This window comes from Macaca mulatta, chromosome 6, assembly GCF_049350105.2.
Source record: "Macaca mulatta isolate MMU2019108-1 chromosome 6, T2T-MMU8v2.0, whole genome shotgun sequence".
Classification (NCBI taxonomy): domain Eukaryota; kingdom Metazoa; phylum Chordata; class Mammalia; order Primates; family Cercopithecidae; genus Macaca; species Macaca mulatta.
The window spans coordinates 166531940-166552003 of record NC_133411.1 but is presented as its reverse complement, the minus strand read 5'-3'; the positions used below and the strand labels follow the sequence as shown (position 1 = coordinate 166552003).

Genomic DNA, 20064 nt, shown 5'->3' with positions numbered 1-20064 from the left:
AATCAGTTGAATCCGGGAGGAGGAGGTTGCAGTGAGCCAAGATCGTGCCATGCACTTCCAGCCTGGGCGACAGAGAAATACTTTGTCCTAGATAGATAGATAGATAGATAGATAAAATTGCTGGGCGCGGTGGCTTACACCTGTAATCCCAACACTTTGGAAGGTCACGGAGAGCAGATCACTAGAGGTCAGGAGTTCAAGACCAGCCTGGTCAAAATGGTGAAACCCCATCTCTACAAAAATTAGCTGGGTGTGGTGGTGCCTGCCTATAATCCCAGCTACTCGGGAGGCTGAGGCAGGAGAATTGCTTGAACCCAGGAGGCAGAGGTTCCAGTGAGCCGAGATTGTGCCACTGCACTCCAGCCTGGACTACAGAGCAAGACTCTGTCTCAAAAAATACATTCATTAATAAAAATAAATTAATGACTTTGCCTCACTCCCCAATTTCAGCACCCGGGCATTGTGCCTTGTAGCACATCCTAGCTGAGCATCTAAGCACAAGCCTCTGCTGACCCCTTTTGGTCTCTGTGGGATCTGCCCTAGCCCAGCAGCCAGAGCCCCAGGTGCACATTTGGCACCTTCTGGCCTGGTGACGTCACCTGTCAAAATGCTTTCCCACCACTTATCTCGTGGGGTCCTTCCTACAATCCTGGGAAGTGAGGAGAGCCGGGATTCCCATTCTCACTTTACAAATGAGCAGCAGGATCCTGGGATCCAGGACCAAATCTACCACTAATTCCTTACCTGACCTTGACAGGTTGCCTTCCTACTCCTAGGTTCCGTCACCCATTGATGAAATAGGAGAGGCGATCTGCACAAGACAGCTATATGGTCTCTTCCAACTCCCCAGCCTCTCATAGTGGAAAGGTGACTTGCCCAAGATCAGAGTGAACCAGAGCTGAAGCACTCCCAGTCTGCAGGTTCCCATCACTGATCAAGAAAAGCCAGAGGTATCTCAGCAAAGAAGAAAACCTGTTCTTCCACCTTTATGTTCTGATCGTGTGTTCAAGGGCCACATAGGTGAGTGGGTGGATGGGTGGGTGGATGGATGTATGGATGTATGAGTGGTTGGATGGATGAGTGGTCAGATAGATGAGTGGTCGGATAGATGAGTGGAGGGATGGATAGGTGGGTGGGTGGGTGGATGGATGGATGGATGGATGGATTGGTGAGTGAATGGATGAATGGATGGATAGATGAGACAGATATGTCACAACTTTAGCACTCACTCTTAGCAGCAACTTCAGCAGCTAGCTACCTCCCCCTGCTCCCTGACAAGTTACCTCTCTGATTCCAGCTGGGTAGCCCTTTGGCAGGATCCTCTGGATCCACTAAATTCTGAATTCTTCACATTCTGAAATCACTGCTCCTGCCTGACAGCCTAGAGCTAGGACCTGCAGTGTGGGGAATAAGTCTTCATCACAGGCTTCCTTCTTGACATGTTATCAACCACTGTGCTCAACAGCTACAGCCATGGGAGGAGAGTCAGTGGCCAGGGGCCATAAATGAAGCTTCCAACCATGGGCATCCCTCACAGAGCAGTTCCTTTTTGCCAATAATGGCTGAAATAAGCTCTGCGCTCATAATGCAGCTGAGGATCACTGGGGCGGCCGCCTGGCATGGGAAGAGCATGCCCTGTGCATCGTATGGCCTGGTTCACATCTGACATTAAGTTCCTCCACCTCCCTGTGCCTTGGTTTTCTTGCCTGTAAGATGGGCGTGATGCCTGACAAGTGTTGTTGTGGGGAATGAATGAGGTAAGATAAAATGCCTCGCAGGTCATAGGTGCTCAGTAAACAGAAGTTCCCTTCTTTTTGTTCCAGATCATGGAGAAATGCTGTAGAGGAAAGGAACAAAGTCTACTGTGCATCCAGCAAGGTTTGTATGTATGTACGTATGTACGTATGTATTTATTTATTCTGAGATGGAGTCTCACTCTGTCACCCAGTCTGGAGGGCAGTGGCACGATATCAGGTCACTGCAGCCTCTGCGACCTGGGTTCAAGTGATTCTCCTGCCTCAGCCTCCCGAGTAGAGTAGCTGGGATAACGGGCCTGCCACCAAACCCGGCTAATTTTTGTATTTTAAAAGAGACAGGGTTTCGCCATGTTGGCCAGGCTGTTCTCAAACTCCTCACCTCAGGTGATTCCACCCACGTTGGCCTCCCAAAGTGCTGGGATTACAGGCGTGAATCACTGCACCCAGCCTCAAGGTTTTTAAACTGGTAAGTTTTTCCAAGTACTCCAAAGCGGTGAAATGCATTTGGTGGGGGAATGAAGGGAGGGGAAATGAAATGTATTTTCAACAAGAAATGAAGTTGTGTTCAAACATACTTAATCTCTTTAAGCGATAGTACCATTCATCTGTCCACTGCCATCATCACAGAACTTCAGGCACAAGGAATACTCCACAGAGATCTTCCAGCGACAAGCCGAACTCATCTCTTTATTTCATAGGAGTCTGGGGCAGCAGTCAGGACTCCTATGTCCCATCCCTCCGCTTCTTGGGTGAGCCTCTCCCTCATCCACATCTCCCTAACCCAGCCTAACTCTCCCTAATGGTCCATCCATCCCAGAGTGGGTGACAAGTTCTTCAGGTATCTGGTGGAAGAGGCACCTGGGTTGGAGTCCAGCTTTGATGTTAAAGAGCTGACCTTGGCCGGGCATGGTGGCTCACACCTGTAATCCCAGCACTTTGGGAGGCCAAGGCAGGTGGATTACCTGAGGTCAGGAGGTGGAGACCAGCCTGGCCAGCATGATGAAACCCTGTCTCTACTGAAAACACAAAAATTAGCCGGGTGTGGTGGTGCATGCCTGTAATCCCAACTGTTTAGGAGGCTAAGGCACGAGAATCGCCTGAACCCAGGAGGCGGAGGTTACAGTTAGCTGAGATTGTGCCACTGCACTCCAGTCTGGGTGCCAGAGCCAGACTTCATCTCAAAAAAAAAAAAAAAAAAAAAAAAATAGCCAAACAACAACAACAAAAAAAACACCTCATCCATAAAATAGGGTTAATAAAATGACCTATTCTGCTGTTGGGAGGATTCAGTGAGATCATGTTTGAAAAGAGCTGGGCCTTATACCTAGCACATGAGTGCTCAATAATATGTTAATCTGCTAATAGTTTTGATGACCTGAATGGGATCCCAGGTGAGATTTCATTTGAACTGAGGTGTGTGTGTGTGTCTACTGGACTAAAGAATCTTTCAGCTGGGCATAGTGGCTCACACCAATCCCAGCACTTTGGGAGGCTGAGATGGGAGGATCAGTTGAGCCCAGGAGTTTGAGACCAGCTTGGGCAACATAGCGAGACCCTGTCTCTACAAAAATACAAAAACTAGTCAGGCATGGTGGCATGTGCCTGTGGTCCCAGCTACTCTGGAGGCTGAGGTGGAGGTGGGAGGATTGCTTGTGCCCAGGAAGTCAAGACTACAGTAAGCCATGATTGTTCCACTGCACTCCAGCCTGAGTGATAGAGTGAGACCCTATCTCAAAAAAACAAAAATCAAACAAAAAAAACAACCTTGGGCCCATCTCCTTAGCTTCAAGATTCCATTTCTCCCACAATGTCTTCCCGTTCAATACCTCTCCATTCTTCACTCACTAATTTGTCTTTCTTTTAATCTTCTTCTCTCCCAATAACTAAGTGGCTTTCAAGAATTTCATTGCTTTGAAATTTGAACCGAGATCGCACCACTGCACTCCAGCCTGTGTGAAAGAGTGAGACTCTATCTAAGAAAAAAAAAAAAAAGGGACTATCCTGCAAGATGGTCAGTCAGACCAGGGTTTGCAGCTCTGCAGTGACTCATTGTGTGATCTTAGTGAAGTTCTTCATCTCTTTGAGTCTCAGTTTCCTGAACTATTAAATGGGGGAAATAATACATAATAGACGTCAGGTACCTAAAACACCTAAGGGCTCCATATAACTTTATTTTTATTTGTGATAGATAAATAAATTTTTATTTATTATAGATAGATAAATTCATAAATGAGTTATTATTTATATTTATTTAAATATTTATATATTTATTTAAAATAATATATATTTAAGATAAATAATATATATTTAAGATAAATAATATATTTAAAATATATATTTATTTGAAATATATCTAATATAATATATATTTAAAATATTTATTTGAAATACATATTTACTTAAAATAAATATATAAAAATAAAGCTATATGGAGCCCTTAGGTGTTTTAGGCACTTGACATCTATTATGTATTATTACCCCCATTTAATATTTCAGGAAACTGAGATTCAAGGAGACTCAGAGCGAGAGACAGAGTTTTGCTCTGTGTCGCAGCCTGGAGTAGAGTGGCACAATCTCGGCTTACTACAACCTCCACCTCCTGGGTTCAAGGGATTTTTCTGCCTCGTCTTCCCAAGTAGCTGGGAATACAGGCGTGCATCACCACACCCAGCTAAGTTTTGTATTTTGTAGTGGAGACGAGGTTTCACTATATGTTGGCCCGTCTGGTCTTGAACTCCTGACCTCAGGTGGTCCGCCCACCTCAGCCTCTCAAAGTGCTGCGATTTCAGGTGTGCATCGCCGTGCCTGGTCCTTCATATAGCTTTAACAGGAAACTTCTGGACAGCTGAAAGATGGCACAGCCCTCAGGTATAAAGCCACCTCAGGAGCTTCCAGTTAAGAGTATTTCAGAGTTCCTCACCCCAACTAAGGTGTAAACATTCCCCACTCACTGAGTTGGCCCCCAGTCTATCCTGGGCTGCTCAGAATACTCCATACCACCTGGCCACAATGATTGGAACAGGGATGGGTCCATGAACCAAGTGGGTGGGGCCAGTTGGATTCCTTCTCCAGGATTTGTCTAACTGGAGCAGCAGTGGAAGCACTCCTTGTGGTCTACAGGCCAGGGTTTCCTGTGGCTTTGCTCCCCAGGGTCAGCCAGTCTGATAATGATATCAGTGTTCAGAAAGCCACAGAGGGCTAGGCATGGTGGTTCATGCCTGTAATGCCAGCACTTTGGGAAACAGCACTTTGGCAGATCACTTGAGCCCAGGAGTTTGAGACCAGACTGTGCAATATGGTGAAACCCCATTTCTATTAAAAATACAAAAATTACCTGGGGATGGTGGTACATGCCTGTAGTACCAGCTACCTGGGAAGCTGAGGTGGGAGGATTGCTTGAACCCAGGAGGTTGAGACTACAGTAAGCTGTGATCACTGCCCTCCAGCCAGAGCAACAAAGTGAGACCCTGTCTTAAAAACAACAACAACAACAACAACAACAACAGCAACAAAAAGGCAAAAAAAGAGAAGGATACAAAAACAATGAGAGAGAATGGAAGACATACCTCGTGGTAGTACAGCCCCTGGCTACTTTCCCCCAAAATGTTGGCGACTCTGCCCTGTCCATCCTTGATTGTGTAAACCCAGCTTTTCTATTTTGCTTGAACTAGTTCAAATTCAGTTAATATTACATTAACTGAGAGGATCTTAATAGATGCTATTTTACAAATGAGAAAGGAGAGTCTGGAGGAAGTGTGATTCACCCAGGGTCACACAAAGCTGGCCTTCCCATCTATTTCCACTGCACCACACCCATGGAAGTGTAGCAGAGAAATGCGCAGGTCCTTACTCTTCTTTTGGTGTTTGTGATCTTCAAGAGGATCTGGCACCATCTCTTAAAGAACTCCAACTGTTTTCTTTTTCTTTTAATGGAGTCTCACTCCATCACCCAGGCTGGTCTCGAACTCCTGACCTCAAGTGATCAGCCCACATCAGCCTTCCAAAGCACTGAGATTACAGGCGTGAGCCACCACACCCGGCCTCCAACTGTTTTCAACTTGGGCTCAACCCTGGGCTCCTGCTCTGCTTGAAACAATGTATATGTTCTTGGAGTCCATCTTGTTCACTTGTCTCTTCCTAGTGCCCGACACGGTACCTGTCCCAAGCAAAAAGTGGGAGAAGAGCCTCAGTTCTCATCTGGAAAATGGGGATACTCCTGGAAGGAAAAAACTGACAGGACTGTGTTGATGCCAATTCAAACTCTAGGACCCAAGACTTTGGTTTGGTTGTTTTTGTTTGTTTGTTTTTGCGACAGAGTCTTGCTGTGTGGCCCAGACTGGAGGACAGTGGCATGATCTTGGCTCACTGCAATCTCTACCACTTAGCTTCATGCAATTCTCGTGCCTCAGCCTCTCATGTAGCTGAGATTACAGGCGCACACCTCCATACCTGGCTAATTTTTGTGTTTTTAATAGAGACGGGGTTTTGCCATGTTGGCCAGGCTGGTCTTGAACTCCTGGCCTCAAGTAATCCATCTGCATCGGCCTCCAAAAGGGATTAAAGGTGTGAGCCACTGTGCCCGGCCTAAGACCCAAGACTTTGTATGGGAGAAAATAAGAATCCATTCATGGATTCCCTAAATAGATAATGTGCTTTCAGAAAAAAGACCCAAGAGACATGGAGTCTTCCTCTCTGGCTTTCTCAGACACCTTGGGCAAGTCAGTAACCCTGAGTGTTAATTGCCTTCTCTGTAAATGGGTCCTGCCTTAGAGCACCGTGATGACTCCCTATCACCTTTATGATCCCCCAGCATATAGGGAGAATGAAGTGAATATGGGTCTAGCCCGTAACGCCCTCTAATGCAAAAGCTTGTGGCTACTTTACCTCCATCTCATAGATTCATTGTGCAATGCAGTTATCATGAATAAATAAAATGCTCTTGGGAAAATTTTTTTTTTTTTTTTTTTTTGAGACAGAGTCTTGCTGTGTCGCCCAGGCTGGTGCGATCTCCGCTCACTGCAACCTCCGCCTTCTGGTTCAAGCAATTCCCCTGCCTCAGCCTCCCAAGTAGCTGGAACTACAGGCACGTGCCACCACGCCTGGCTAATTTTTTGTATTTTAGCAGAGACAGGGTTTCACCATATTGGTCAGGATGGTCTCAATCTCCAGACATCATCATCCACCTGCCTCAGCCTCCCAAAGTGCTGGGATTACAGGCATGAGCCACCGCGCCCAGCTGGGTAAACATTTTTTCACTGCTGCTTCACTGGAATTCATTAAGCTGGAGCGGGGAGGGAAAGGTGATACAGGTTACAGATGGCTGGGGCCGGGGCCGGGGCCAGGGCCAGAGCAGAGTTGATGGGGTCCTAGGGAAGTGGCTGAGGCTTCCCCAGGTTTCTTAGGACAAGTGCAGCTCTGTCATAATTTTCAGAGGAACAAGGGAGTAACCACAGTTTCTTGCTGTGGAAAAGGTACGCTAAAGGGATATTTCATGGATACCCAGAAGAAAAGCCATTCTGAGGTTGTAAAAGGGCCCAGTGCAATCCACAAGAGAAGGGCTATCAGGAACTCAGAACCATTCTCAGAAGTAGTCTTTTTTTTTTTTTTTTTTTGAGATAGACTTTTGCTCTTGTGGTCCAGGCTGGAGTGTGCAATAGTACGATCTCGGCTCACTGCAACCTCCACCTCCCAGGCTTAAGCCACCCTCCCATCTCAGCCTCTTGAGTAGCTGGGGCCACAGGTGAACCACCATGCCTGGCTAATTCTCTGTTTTTTTGGTAAAGATGCGGTTTTGCCATGTTGCCCAGGCTGGTCTCGAACTCCTGAGCTCAGGCGATCCACCCACCTCAGCCTCCCAAAGTGATGGGATTGCAGGCATGAGCCACTGTGCCCTGCTGGCCAGCGTGCTTGACCCACCTTCCCTTCTGTTTTTTTTTTTTTTTTTTTTTTTTTTTGAGACAGAGTCTTGCTCTGTCACCAGGCTGGAGTGCAGTGGCACGATCTCAGCTCACTGCAACCTCTGCCTCCCACGTTCAAGCGATTCTCCTGCCTCAGCCTCCTGAGTAACTGGGACTGCAGGTGCATGCCAACAGCTAATCTTTGTATTTTTAGTAGAGACAGGGTTTCACCATGTTGGCCAGGATGGTCTCAATCTCTTGACCTCATGATGCGCCCATCTTGGCCTCCCAAAGTGCTGGGATTACAGGCGTGAGCCACCACGCCTAGCCCTACCTTGCCTTCTTATGGGGAACTGCAGTTAACCCTCAGTTGATGAAGGGAAGTCTTTACATAAGAATGCTGGCTAGTTTAAAAGGCAGAATGATAGACTTAGAAAGTCAGCTTTTTGGCCGGGCGCGGTGGCTCACGCCTGTAATCCCAGCACTTTGGGAGGCCGAGGCGGACGGATCACAAGGTCAGGAGATCGAGACGGTGAAACCCCGTCTCTACTAAAAATACAAAAAATTAGCCGGGCGTGGTTGTGGGCGCCTGTAGTCCCAGCTACTCGGGAGGCTGAGGCAGGAGAATGGCGTGAACCCGGGAGGTGGAGCTTGCAGTGAGCCGAGATCGCGCCACTGCACTCCAGCCTGGGCTGGGCGACAGAGCGAGACTCCGTCTCAAAAAAAAAAAAAAAAAAGAAAGTCAGTTTTTTGTAAATATTTATGAAATAATCAATTCAAGCAAGGATCACTAATGGATGCCAAAAGCAGTATTTATAAGATTTTTGGGAACCAGGATAGTCCCAAAATGTTATGACATTGCCCCACAGATTATTTGTTAATTTACAGAGAGAAAAACATACAGTTACAAGGAGATCTTTGTCACCACTTTCAACTAGTCATCAAATTTAGCATCACGAACAGTGATGTAACCTAAATCTACAGAGCACCTGATGTCCTGCAGTGTGGCATGTACAGAATCATGGGTGAAGACTGATCTAACCATTAGATCAATGAGTCACAACCTTCCCCATACGTTAAAATCAACTCAGGGCATTTTAAAGCTCCCCATTCCCAGTCTGCACCCAAGCTAATTATATTAGAACCTCTGCAGGTGGGATCTAGGCATTAGTGTTTTGTTCCAGCTCCCAAAGTGATGTCAAGGTTCAACCAAGATCGAGAAGTACTGGCTTAGAGGAAGATGTTAAAACACACCAAAAGAACATAATCAGACATATTCAGAATATGGGATATTATTTAAGATTACTGACTTGGCTTCTTCAAAAAGTAAATTTTTTCAAGAAGAACAGTATCTTTGAACATGTGTACTAGGAGAAAAAACAAAGAAAATGAAAAAGGAGGAGAAACAAAGAAGGAAAGAAAAGGTAAGTGGGGACTGTTCCAGAGTAAGAGATTTAAGAGACATGATAACTAAATACAATGCAAAACTCTTGACTGGATACTGGCCTAAAAACCATTAAAAACAGCTCTAAATTCGCTGTGGAAATCTGCAATTACAAACAACCCTAGGTTTTAGTGGTTTGTAAAACAAAAGTTTATTTCCTGTCCAAGTCACTTGTACTATCAGTTGACTACGGGTATATTCCTGATAGCTGTCTTGATCCCTGTGTCTTATTCAAAAACCCAGGAAATGAGTAGAAAAGCTTCTGTACTGTGCAGCGTGCATCTTGCTGCTCACAGTATGTTTGCCGAAGCAATATGGCCAAGCGCTAAGATTACAGGGCAGGACTGTGTCATCTTCCTATAGGGAAGAGGAAAATCAATAATTTTGAGTAATAATACAATCTACTGCAACTATTTATGAGTGGATACTAGGGAATTGTTAATTTTACAGGTATGGTAATGTTAATGTGATGTGTAAAAGACTAATCTTAGGAGATACGTGAAGAAGTATTTTAGGGATGAGATAGTAAAAAAATAGATTGACAGTAAAAGCAAAAGTGGCAAAATGTTAACAACTGCTGAATCTAGTGGTGGTTTTACGGGTATTTATTATAATTTTTTAACTTTTCTACATGTTTTGGGTGGAATTGTGCCTCCCCTAAAATATGTTGAAGTCCTAACCCATATACCTGTGGATGTCAGTTTACGTGGAAGTAGGGTCTTTGCCCTCTTGGCTACTGTAAGCAATTAAAATGGGGTCATTAGGGTGGGCCTTTAGTCCAGTATGACTGGTTTTCTTATAAGAAGACAGAGACACACAGAGAGGAAGAATGGCACCTGAAGAAGGAAGCAGAGATTGGAGTGATGCATCTACAAGCCAAGAAAGGTCAAGGATTGTCACCCATCATCAGAAGCTAGGAGAGAGGCATGGAAATCGATGCCATCACTACTCTCATTTTACAGTTGTGGAAACTGAGTGGAGAGGGGTTAAGTGACTTGCCGAAGGTCACAGAGCCAGCAGGTGGTGGTGCAAAGATTCCAATCCACGAATTTCAACTCAGAGCTTGAACTCTTAGCCACTGCCTGGCACCACCTCCTCTTCTCTCCATGTTTTTATTCACCAGCTCTACAATAGTTTCTGTCTGTGCTAATCATTTTAGCACCCTGAATCCAAAGAGGGATGTGTCATCCAATCCTTTAACTCATCCAATTCTTCAGTTCCCAAACATAGTTTATTCATGTGTAGCCATTACGAATTTTGTCATGTCCTTGTACTACTTTTTAAATTAATATTATTATATTTGTCAACTCTCTTTTTAAATCTTTTCATTGAAAAGAAACATATGTATACAGAAAAGTGTACAGTGTCCCGTTGTCTGACTATACCACAGTTTATGCATCACATTGTTGAATAGACATTTGGGTTGTTTCCAGTTTGGGGTGGTTATGAGTAATGCTGCTGTCAACATTTTTGTGCATGTGTAGTGTACACATGCCTGCAGTTACGCTGGATGTATACCTGACTGGAATTTCTGGGTCATGGGAAAATGCATTTGTTCACTTTTATTTTTTTATTTTTATTTTTTGAGATGGAGTTTCGCTCTTGTCCCCCAAGCTGGAGTGCAATGGCGTGATCTCGGCTCACTGCAACCTCCACTTCTCCCTCAGCCTCTGGAGTAGCTGGGATTACAGGCACCCGCCACTACACCTGGCTACTTTTTTGTACTTTTAGTAAAGACAGGGTTTCACCATGTTGGTCAGGCTGGTCTTGAACTCCTGACCTCAGGTGATCCATCCGCCTCAGCCTCCCAAAGTGCTGGGATTACAGGCATGAGCCACTGTGCCCGGCCGCATTTGTTCACTTTTAATAGATAATTTCATACTTTCTCCAAAGTGTTTTTTGCCAGTTTACATTCCCAACAACAGTGTATTAGTGTTCTTGTTGCTCCACATCCTCACCAGCAACTGGTACTATTAGTCCTTTAAAACACTGTGCTGCATCATTCTGGCCTGCATGTAATGGATCTTTTGTGGTATACATTTTCATGATGATGAATAATACTGAACTTCTTAAATTTCTTATTTTATTGAGACAGGATCTTGCTCTGTCACCGAGGCTAGAGTGTAGTGATGTGATCATGGCTCACTGCAGCCTCAACCTCCTGAGCTCAATTGATCCTCACTACTCAGCCTCCCGAGTAGCTGGGACTACAGGCTTGCACCACCACAACAGGATAATTTTTGTATTTGTTTGTAGAGATGGATTTTTGCCATGTTGTTGCCCACACTGGTTTTGAACTCCTGGGCTCAAATGATCTGCCTGCCTTGGCCTCCCAAAGTGTTGGGATTATAGCAGCCACTGCGCTTGGCCATCTTTTCTTATTCTTTTTGCCAGCTGGATAGCCTTTATTGAAGAACGTGTTCAAATCCCTTGTCCATTTTTTTCAACTTGTTTTTTACACTTGAATTTATGTGAAAGAAAAACTTTGTCATTACTATATATGGAAAATCAGTATCACATGCCAAAAATAGAGTGACTATTAAAATAAATGAAATTCCAGTATGCTCATTCTTTGTGGTAGGAGAGTTTTTGTTTTTTTTTCACTTTGCCAACAAGGAAAGGAAGCTCTTAACATTACCAGACACATTCAAACTCATGTAAGAAGTCAGCAGCAGAACGAGATGTGGCTCAGAATTCCTTCCCTCTTTCAGTGACTTATGAAAATGTTGGAGAGGAGGCACAGATTAAAAGCCAGACAGAACTCTCTTGAGCTCTCCCTTAGGGTTAGCATTAATACCAGAGGGCATTTGTTAAGCATGTGCTGTGTGCCAGACACTGTACTAGTCACATTACCTAGGCTATCTCATTTGTTTTGCACACTGCCCTTAGAGGTTGGGTTCTGCAACTTTGGTGTGTGGCTTCTATGTTTGATGGCCGGAGCTCCAGCCATTGCGTCTATATTCCAGGCAAGAAGAAGAAAGAGGAAGGGAGCAGAGGGTCATATCTCCTGCCTGAACCATCTCTGTGGGGTTTTTACTGACATTAGCTGCCCAAGTTCTGCTTACATATTTTTGGTCTTTCTTATCTAAAAGGGAAGCTGGGAAATGTAGTTCTTTTAGCTGGGTGCTTGGCTACCTCCAACAACATAGGCTTTTTTTTTTTTTTTTTTTTTTTTTGAGATGGAGTCTCTCTCTGTCCCCCAGGCTGGAGTGCAGTGGCACAATCTCGGCTCTCATTGCAAGCTCTGCTTCCTGGGTTCATGCCATTCTCCTGCCTCAGCCTCCCAAGTAGCTGGGACTACAGGTGCCCGCCACCACGCCCAGCTAATTTTTTGTATTTTTAGTAGAGACAGAGTTTCACCGTGTTAGCCAGGATGGTCTCGATCTCCTGACCTTGGATCTGCCCGCCTTGGCCTCCCAAAGTGCTGGGATTACAGGCATGAGCCACCGTGCCCAGCTGGCTATTTTTTTTTTTTTTAAAGGAAGATGGAAAAATGATATTGGATGGGTGACTGGAAGCTTCTGCCACAGAAGCCAACAGGAGTTTTAAAGGAGCAGTCAAACAAACCCTGTTAGCCTGAGCCATCACCCCTGAACTCTCCCAGTCTCACAACAGACAGTCTATAGAAGCAGAAGATAAAGAGGGAAAGGAAGGGATAGGAAGATTGGCTGGAAATTCTTAGTGAGATATTACTCCCTTCCCTCTCCATACTTGTCTTCACCACCATCTGCCTCACCCCCCAGCTCCCAGTGCAAAGAAAGTAGTGGGAGGGGGCGGGAAGGGGGGCTTCTAGGGCAGGAAAAAGGAGGACTGCTTCCTCCCTGTCCAGGGGTTCTAGGAAGCTGGGGACCTGCAGTTTTCCTGTAGCTGCCAGTGTAGAAAGGTACCAGGAGGGTCACTGGGAGATCCCAAATCCTGACAGCTGTCACTCTGCCACAGCTCGCACCCTCCCAAGGAATGTATGTGAATGCAGAGACCAGTGACTGCATCACACTTGGAGGTTTCTGGAGTGGCCTGGGCCAATAGATGACAAGGAACAGTGATGAGGTGTGCTTGACAAAAGATGGGGATACCCGAGTCCCTTTCAGCCTTTGGTGCCTGGAAAAAAATCATCACAGGCCTTACAAATAGGAGCTCAGAGGTTACAGCGGGAGGAGCTTGGAGTTTTGCATAAGGTCACTGCACAAGTAAAGTCATCCCTGCTAGAGAGGGCTTGAAGAAAGAGAAAGCCAGTTGGGCCAAAGGGAGCTAAAGGTGCTCCTCTGCAAGGGATCATCAGGAACAATGGAGGATCAGGATGGTGTAAAGATGGCTCAGGAGCACCAGGCACCATGTGAAGCAGGAAGACAGAGCACTTCCCAGCACCAGGCTGAAGGTCACTCACATGAGGACCCTCTGCCCTCCCTACATTCCAGCCCAGCCCTCAACATGAATGAAGCCTTGAAGAGAGGCCTATGGTACAGAAGAACTCAGAACCAGACCATGCCTCCCACCTGCATCCCGGCTGTTGAATGGGAGCCGAGTGAATGAACAGACTCAGGGTCTCCCACTTTAAGCCCCTTCAGTAACAGGCCTGGCCTGTAGCAGGCTTGAGTAGGGGGAAAGGGAGGAAGAAATAGGGCTTACATAGAATTCAGATCACAGGGCCGGGCGCGGTGGCTCACGCCTGTAATCCCAGCATTTTGGGAGGCAGAAGTGGGCAGATCATCTGTGGTCAGGATTTCGAGACCAGCCTGGGCAACACGGTGAAACCCTGTCTCTACTAAAAAATACAAAACTTATCTGGGTGTGGTGGTGCATGGCTATAGTCCTGGCTACTTGGGAGGCTGAGGCACAGGAATCGCTTTAATCTGGGAGGCAGAGGCTGTAGTGAGCCGAGATCACGCCACTGCACTCCAAACTGGGTGACAGAGGAAGACTCTGTCTCAAAATAAATAAATAAATAAATAAATAAATAAATAAATAAAATTAGCTGGGTGTGGTGGCGAACACTTGTAATCCCAGCTACTCTGGAGGCTGAGGCACGAGAATCGCTTCAGCCTGGGAGGCGGAGGTTGCAGTGAGCGGAGATATTGCCACTGCACTCCAGACTGGGTGGCAGGGCAAGACTCAGACAGAAAAAAAAAAAAAAAAAATTGAAATCACAGATTTGGACTGCAGAAACTGAGCTTTAAGTAATCAAAGTGAGGAAGATTAGGAAATCTGCCCAAAATGTTGGTAAGGGATGAACCAGAATGATTTGACAAGGCATATTTAAATGTAGAGATAGAAGAAACATAATAGATCAATATTGAACTAAGATAAATCAAGAAACTGGTTATAATAAAAATAACTGGCTGGCCACGGTGGCTCACGCCTGTAATCCCAGCACTTTGGGAGGCCCAGGTGGGCAGATCATGAGGTCAGGAGTTCGAGACCAGCCTGCCCAATATGGTGAAACCCTGTATCTACTAAAAATGCAAAAATTAGCCAGGCATGGTGGTGTGTGCCTGTAGTCCCATCTACTTCAGAGGCTGAAGCAGAAGAATTGCTTGAACCCAGGAGGTGGAGGTTGCAGTGAGTCGAGATTGTGCAACTGCACTCCAGCCTGGGCAACAGAGCGAGACTCTGTCTCAAATAAGTAAGTAAATAAATAAATAATAAAACTAACTGCTACTTTTTTGAGCACTCACAAATTGCTTTGTGACACTGTGTAAACCTCTTACAGGTCATCCCTTTTCATCTTCAGAACAATCCATTTTACAAATGAGAAAACAAACAGAGGCTTATAGGGATTAAAAGACCGTACTCTCCTGCTTCATAAAATAGTTAGCACATACCATGTCCCTGGTGCTGTGCTAAGCACTCAGGATACATTATCTAGACCCATCCTCTCAGCCATCTTGTTGAGAGGCATTATTCTCCTTACTTATCAGATAACCTACAAGAGATACAATAACTTCCTGCAATACTACATACGGGGAACCAGGGAAGCTGGGAGACTCATCCAGGTCACTGTCTTTAGAGATGAATTCTACCTAGATCCTACCTACTTTCAGGGTCCTGACAGGTGGGGAAGATAAGATGACTATACTGCAAGGGAAAACATGGTGGGTGTAATAGAGTTCCCACAGAGAAAGCACCGTGAGAATCCCCAAGAAGAATGTTACTGAGGACGGAAAGTAAACCCTAAATTTCTTTGAACCTCACAAACTGTTTTGTAAAATTCTGTATACAGGGAATGTAAAAGGGTGTAGCTGCTATGGAAAACAGTATAGCAACTCCTCAAAAAATTAAACACAGGGCTAAGCATGATGGCTCACACCTGTAATTCCAGTGCTTTGACAGGCTGAGTGTGGAGGATTGCTTGAGCCCTGGAATTCGAGACCAGTCTGGGCAACACAGCAAGACCCTATCTTTACAAAAAAATTAAAAAATGAAAATCGAATTACCATTGATCCTGCAATTTCACTTCTGGGTACAGAGCCAAAAGAATTGAAAACAGAGTCTCAAAGAGATATTTGGACAGCCATGTTCATAGCAGCTTTATCCACAATAGCTAAAGTGAGGAAGCAGCCTAAGAGTCCATTAATGAATGAGCGGATAAACAAGATATGGCATGTCTACACAGTGGAATATTATTCAGCCTTAACAAGGGATGAAATTCTGACACATGCTGCAACATGAATGAATCTTGAGGACATTATGCTCCGTGAAATGAGCCAGTCACAAAAAGACAAATGCTGTGTGATTGCACTCATATGAGGTGCCTACAGTAGTCAAATTCATAGAGGCAGAAAGTACGAGGGTGGTTGCCAGGGGGATGGGGAGAAGGGAAGAGGGAGTTGTTACTTGATGTGTACAGAGTTTCCATTTTATAAGGTGAAAAGGGTTCTGCAGATTGGTTCATAACAACGTGAATGTAGTTAACACTACTGGATTGTATACTTAAAATGGTTAAGATGGTAAATTTTATATTCTGTGTATCTTAGCATAGTTAAAAATAAATTAAAAATTCTGCACACAACAGGTATTTATGACCTAACTGGACACTGGCTTCTATTATTATGTCTTAAATTTTCTGTTACTTAGAAGACCACTTGCTCACTGAAGGCTGACACAAAGAAAAATAATTGCCTTTGGCATGAAAGTCATATTTCAGTTTGTCTTCCCTGATGCTGACTCATTTCATTTGTGCTAAAAGCTGCATTATGTAAATGAAATTTGCAGCATGGATGGTGGGGAGGGGAAAGAAGAAGGAATAATTTGTGTCTAAAATCTCCTTTCTCCTCTGAACCACTCTAACCTAATTTCTGGCTTGGAGTAATGTATATGCTTCCAGGAATGACTGCCTAGGTCTGTCTTGGTTTTGAGGCAGATACAAGCATTAGGACATACCAGGATATACAAGGATATAAAATTTAGAACTATTATTCCAGAATAAATTTATGATTACCGAGAGTTATAATTAGTATATTTGTCCTGCATTTTTGAGGCATTGCTTACATAGGTCTGGGGGAATGGATTTTATTTCTAAAGAGTCATTGATTGTGTGTCCTTAAAAGGACACATTCAAGTTAACTACTCATTCTTTCTCTACTTAACAGGGGTTCCAGAAGTCATGAGGAAGTGGTTGATGGAGGGCTTGGAAAAAGACGTTAGGAAAAGAGAAAGAGGAAATTAAATGTATGTTGCCTATTCACACTTAACCTCGTTCCCTTTAATTCAACAAATGTACTCATTCATTTAACAAGTATTTCTTGATTTATTTCTATGTACCACGCACCACGGCTATCACGCAACAGCAAACCAGACAGCCATGCTACCTGCGCTGTGGGGTTCGCCGTCAGTTGGGAAAGACAGACCTGAGGACAGACAATTGAGTGAAGTGTTGTGAATCAGGCAGGAGACCTGGGGCAGGGGGTGGGTGTGGCTGGGGATAGTCCATGAAGTTTCCCGTGAGGAAGCAGTACTTACATTGAGACCCAGTAATGAGATCACCAGACAGCTGGCTTACAGATTTCTGGAATCCTTGAATTTTAATGTTGGGTGAACGTTTTGACACAACATTTTGCTTGTGTAAGACTTTGGAAAGGAACCCTGAGTCGTGTGAATTTCTATATCATGGGTCAGCCAATTAATAAACACTGATTGAGCCCCTTCAATGTGTGAGGGCACTGGACAATGTGTGAGGTGTCTGGGCCAACTGAGAATCTATTCTGATTTTTCAGATATCCAGGACTGATTGAATGGAAGAGATAGACAAAAGAAAAAAAAAAAAAAGAACTTTGTGTCCATAGGTACTGACTAGGAGGATATAATTGATAATAATAATACCTTTTGGATATAAGAAACATTCCAAACCATATTCTCATACGTTATTAATTTTTTCCTCTCTCAGTGAATCTGTAGGGGAGGTAGGACAATAGTGTTCTCCATTTCATAAGAAAGGAAACAAATGTTGTGGGAATTAGTTAAGTGATTTGCCTAATGTCCAAAAACTTCCCAAACTAGGATTAGAACTCAGGCCTTTTGACACCAAGTCCAAGGTCCCCTCCACTCTGCCACCTTGCCTTTCCATGCTTCTAAGGAATGAAGTAGATAGCTGTTGTCTTTGCCTGCCCAGCATTTAACTTTTCTGACTTTGAACCAGGGAAGCCCAACTGTCCTTTCCCCACCTTCAGGCCATGTAGTCCAGGTGGAGATAATCCCTCCTCACCTCTTGCTCCAGGGTGAGCACACGGCCAAGACCACTGTCAAGTCCTAGTGTGAACTGGGTAAAGATCCCTCTCTCCTGCCACACACAGTCCTGCACCAGGATAAAGCCTTGCTGAATGCGGCCCTCGCTGGATTTCAGCCCCTGCTTGTCCTTTTTGCAGTGAACAACCTGCACCAATATTTGTGGCCTTACTGATGACTGAGATCTAGCCAGTCAGGTTCTGAGATGTGGATGTGACCCAAGCCAGATAAATTAGACAGTCTGAACTTTTGCTAGGATGATCAGGAAAGACAGGCTCTCTTCCCATTAGAATTGTTACACTGGTGGCCATTTGCCTTCAAGAGGGAAGAGACCACCCGAGATTTCAGTTTACAGAAAGGAAAGAAAATATGACAGATGGAGAAAAAAATTGTGATAACATTGAGCACCATGCTTGGAGCCAGTGCTACCCCTGGACTCATACGTTCCTGAAGGGGAGGACTTTGCTTAATATTTTTCAAAGCCTAGAACAGTACCTGGCACAAGGGAAGCAATCAGCAAATATTTGTTGAACGATTGAGCTGATAAATTCTTTTTTTTTGTTTTTGTTTTTTTGTATATGTAACTGGTTTGTTAGAAGTCTCAATTCACTGGGGAGTATAAATAAAAGGTAACTTTATTTTTCCCAGTAACTGTTCTCTCATGTTCTCCTTTCTTACTGGTTAGCAATTTCCTTGGAGCATGGCTGGGTGCAGTGGCTCACACCTGTAATCCCAACATTTTGGGAGGCTGAGGTGGACAGATTGCTTGAACCCAAGAGTTCTAGACCAGCCTAGACAAATGTGGCGAAATCCCATTTCTACCAAAACAAAGAAACAAACAAGCAAACAACCAGAATCTCGAGCAGATCCCACAACTTCCCAGGTAGAAAAATGTTCTAGTATTCGTTTTCAAGATTGGCTAGCCGGGCATGGTGGCTCATGTCTGTAATCTTAGCACTTTGGGAGGCTGAGGCCCCACTCACTTGAGGTCAGGAGTTCAAGACCAGACTGGCCAACATGGCGAAACTCTGTCTCTACTAAAAATACACAAGTTAGCCGGGTGTGGTGGGCACCTGTAATCCCAACTAATCATAAGGCTGAGGCACAGAATTGCTTGAACCTGGGAAGTGGAGGCTGCAGTGAGCCAAGATCGCACCACTGCACTCCAGCCCGAGACTCCATCTCAAAACAACAACAACAACAAAAAGATTGGTTACAAGTACTGTGCACCCCCAATACAAGTGTCTTTCTCCCTCTCAGTCCTATTTATTCTTCTATCAATGCAGGGTGGGGAGGTTATATGTTGGTAGAGAGATTGACACACGCAGATATTTCAATTTAATCTTTTCCAGTGACTAGGCTGGCTTATCGATTAAAAGAATTTGAAATCTTCATGCCCATGTAAAAATGGAATCTGGAATGTGAATTGACTTTCCAGTTTGGCTTATACTATTACTCATTCCCATGTATTAGAAATTAAAGGTAGAAGAAAGTCCAATAAATAATTCATGAGTTTTTTGCTTGGGAAGAATTATTTCCTAATCTGAGTTCAATGACATCTTTCATTGTATTTCTAATTTTAATTTTAATTTTAATTTTTTTTTGAGATGGAGCCTTACCCTGTTGCCCAGGGTGGAGTGCGGTGGCGCAATCTCTGATCACTGCAACCTCCACTTCTTGGGTTCAAGTGATTCTCCTGCCTCAGCCTCCCAGGTAGGTGGGATTACAGGTGCCCGCCACCATGCCTGGCTAATTTTTGTATTTTTAGAAGATACAGGGTTTCCCCAGGTTGACCAGGCTGGTCTTAAACTCCTGACCTCAGGTGATCCACCTGCCTCAGCCTCCCAAAGTGCTGGGATTATAGGCGTGAGTCACCGCACCTGGCGAAAGCTTTCATTTTAGCAATCAGAAAAAAAGTGCATGACCAACACTACTACTCATGCTTGATTTTTATTACTCATTCTGGTTACTTGAGGAACAAAAGTGGTTCCTTAAACATGAATACACAGAATTTTCCCTGTAGATATTTCAGGCATAGTTTTCTTCTGCTGCATAGTAGTCTGTAAAGAAACATTAAATTAGGAAGAGAATTCAAAGGATATCAAAGACTGAACTACATCACGTCACTGACACTGCACACATTTACACCATTTAAGTAAACCTTTTTCTTTTTCCTGTTTTCAATGTGCTTTCTTAGGTTGAAAAACAAATCTTTTCTATCTATGATATTTTGTTTTTGAAGATTACT

General features: G+C 44.4%; 1 long non-coding RNA gene across 1 annotated transcript; it reads left to right on the top strand.

Moving 5' to 3' along the window:
• The first annotated feature begins 7001 nt into the window (after positions 1 to 7001).
• LOC144329590 (uncharacterized) lies at positions 7002 to 11666 on the top strand. The gene is made up of 2 exons (XR_013394969.1): positions 7002 to 9078; positions 9902 to 11666. It is a non-coding gene; the product is annotated as an uncharacterized LOC144329590 (long non-coding RNA).
• The last annotated feature ends 8398 nt before the right edge of the window (positions 11667 to 20064 follow it).